Below are 3,512 nucleotides of genomic sequence, written 5' to 3' on the forward strand. Positions count from 1 at the left end.
GCATTATGTTTTTTTTTAATGTTAGCATTTAGGAGGTTCATAAGTATACATTTTTATTTTTCATCTGAAACATTTTTAATGACTCGATCATGAATTTTGGAATAAACATCTCTCCACACATGGGCGCATTTCTTATTATAAACTGTGACACTTTGCGCTCACTAATTCGCCCAAACACTTTAAAAATGAATTAGATACAATATTATAATTAAAAAACAAAACAATATAACTAAACTCTCATGTTTAGTCATATTAAGCAATACACTTTTAAGTGGATGGGTGTACACGCATGAACGTTAATGTTACGTATGATTGTGATTTATGAAATATATATTTTAGGCAACATGGTGAGTAACGTGGGGACATTATTATTTATTTTAGTAAACTTTAGCATTTAGAGATGTCCCATTAAAACCATACCATACACGCCTAAGAAAGAAACAACAATAACAGTTAAAACTAAGTATATATTTACTGCTCATCCCTATAATATATCTTTTGATAAAAAAAAAAACATTAAAACTTAAAAATATATTTACTTATTGCTAATACCTCTCCTTCGCTGGATATTCTACTAGTTTTATATAAATCTGAATATTTATGCGAACATTGACGAATGTATAGCAGTATATAACCATGCATATTTTCCAGTTTGAAATCCTGGGATTATTTCGATGAAAATCACAATAGGAAAGTTTCAAGAATTGAAGATTTAAACAGACAACGTCTATTTGGAAATGATTCATTCTCGTCAGCTCTGTTATATTTCCCTTCAGATTACGGTTAGCTTTTGATTCTTGAAGATGATGGGTGGTCAATCCTGACAGAACGAAGATATTAAGTATCTGATTGGCTATTGTGTCTAAGCACGGACTGGATCAGCTGAATTACCATATAAGGAAAGTATAATGAAAATACTTCAAGATTTAGAAATTAAAGTCGACAGAAAAAGGAAGATTTAGTGCCGGAAGATTATATTTCAGCTGAGACTAGATTAGCTTCAGCGCTTAGCAAGGAGAAACGATGATAAATAATGTTTGAATCTATCAATGTCAGTCGACTCGATCATTTATTTATTTATTTTCGCTTCCCAGAAAGAAAATTAGTAAATCACTATTCTGTGGTCTTTTACTTATTATCTATGCCATGTAATTAATCACTGATTTTATTTGATAACAACAGATAGGTATTATTTTTAATACTAGTTCATAAGTATTCGTCTTACAGCCGTGTTAGGTTGAATCAGGGGTTCTTGTCAAAGTAAAGCAACGTTGCATATGTTAAATCTTACATGAGTGACTGTAGGAAATACACGATTAATAAGCAAACAGATGTTATAGTCAGCTTATCTTGGAAGTTCAATTGTTATTAAGCCACCAAAGTTAAGCAACGTTAAGTCTGGTTAATGCTTAGATGAGTGACTGATTGAAAATATCAGATATTGTCAACAAACATAGACTAAAGCCATATTAAGTGAAAACATTTTCATTAGATCATAAAATAAAAATGAAACTTTTTTTTCTTATCAAGGCCCGGAAGCCATTGGGGGATAAGGCCTTGGTCGCATAAGTTGATGGCCTTGGTCGCATAGGGTAGAAGTAGCTGCAAAGTTCTTGGCAAATAGTTTGGCCTTGTCTGATGCTGACGAGATGACCTCAGATCCATTAATGATGGTTATGATAGAACGCACGCTTCTGTTCAGGATCCTGTTTGCTATTTACCAAAACCGATGGGAACCAAGCCGCTGCTCAGCTACTTTGGATTTAACGGACTGAGCATAAAGCTCTCTTGCATTTTTTATTACTCTTTTACAGTAGTTGCTGGCAGTCCTGAAGGCAGCTTTAGTCTCAGTACATCTATTACGTTGGTAGCTATGGAAAAAGTGATTTCTGTGCGCAATGGGAGCAGCACATTCTGGGGAGAACCATGCCTGGTTGTTAGGTTTTTGTAGGAATTTTTTGGATGGTATGAATCGGTCTATGCCTACAATTAACCATTCGGTCAGGTCTGATACTATAGAGGACACATCCTTTTTAAACATGGAATGCAGAGGTAGATCAGATGTAAATGTACGGTAGCTATCTCAGTCAGCCAAAGAGTATAGATATACAGTACGGTGGAGAGGTACGCCTGAAGCCTTATTACATTTCATTTTTATCTTACCTGATACAACGGAGTGGTTGGAGGATCCCAGAGGAGATAGAACGGAACATGAACATAGCTCAGCGAAAGTTGTGAGAAAAAGGTCTAGAAGGCTTGCATATGGACCGGTAGTATCAGGCAAACGGGTGAGTTCGTGAACAATCTAAGTGAGGTCATAGGCAATGGCAAATCATGACAGAACCTCCCCTCATCATCTGTCTTATTTGAGTGGGTCAGCCATTTCATATTATAGACATTGAAGTCACCGCAAATGTGAATGTTAGCCGAAGGATGAGCAGACAGGATGTGGTCAATTTTCTCAGATATACTCTTAAAGATAGTTACCCCACTATTGTGGGGGCGATAGAGGGCAAATATAAATGTGGAAGTGTAAGAAAGTGCAACTCGGAAGCACATATAGGGTAAATTAGGGTCTTCTCTGGAGATATCTCACAGAAAGCTATCTTTAATGTAGGCACATATTCCATGCCTATGACGATCTTGGGTGTCAGATTTAGATGTTAAGTTGGAGTAACCTTTAATTATGAACTCATCTAGGGAAGTGGTCCGCCCTATGCCAGTTTCACTTAGAAAGAATATGTCCAGTTTCATCTCCTGTAATTGGGTTTCAACCTCTGGAAGGTTGGAACGTAGACCCCTGATGTTGGAGAAGGAGACATTGTAGAAGGGATCTACGTTGGAGGATGGGGTTCTAGGTTTGATCATATTTTTTTCTGGAGATATATTATGTTGCGGTTTTGGGATTTGTGGAACAGGTTGACAGACTGGTTAGAGCAGGACAGAGAGGGAAAGTAAGAGAGAAAAAGATAGGAAATTTTTATTTTTTTTGTACCACATGATAAAGTAAAGCCGTAACAATTACCCACTAGTATGGCATCGAGAATCCCTATCAGAAACTACTACATGGTCCAGAATCCATTCCCCAAATGGCAATACAGCAGCCCCAGTACTTTGCATCTGTTGATAGAACAGCCTCCTTAGTGGTTAATCCAAGGTTCGCGTCCCTGACCATCAGGTGGATAACGTCAGTCCAGATGAAACGTTTACCTCCAGCACCCTTACTAGTGACATGGCCACAAGGAAAGACATAGAAACAGAAAATTTCCGACATCTCAGGCTACTGTTCACGAAGTACTACCGACCTGGAAAGCAGCTTTTTCTTCACCCTTTGTCAGAAAAATCACCTTTGTCATAAAAGAATGCTCTATAAAAAACCCTTGTCATTTGATGTTCCTAGCGCTGCTCTGCGACTTTTAATTTCTGAAGAGATAGAGTTTGAAAATATGGAGACAGGCAGACAGACATATATCCTTTTATATATTAGATTTTCAATTTTTATTAGATCATAA

This window comes from Euprymna scolopes, chromosome 16 (assembly GCF_053919585.1).
Source record: "Euprymna scolopes isolate OS-2025 chromosome 16, ASM5391958v1, whole genome shotgun sequence".
NCBI classification, from domain to species: domain Eukaryota; kingdom Metazoa; phylum Mollusca; class Cephalopoda; order Sepiida; family Sepiolidae; genus Euprymna; species Euprymna scolopes.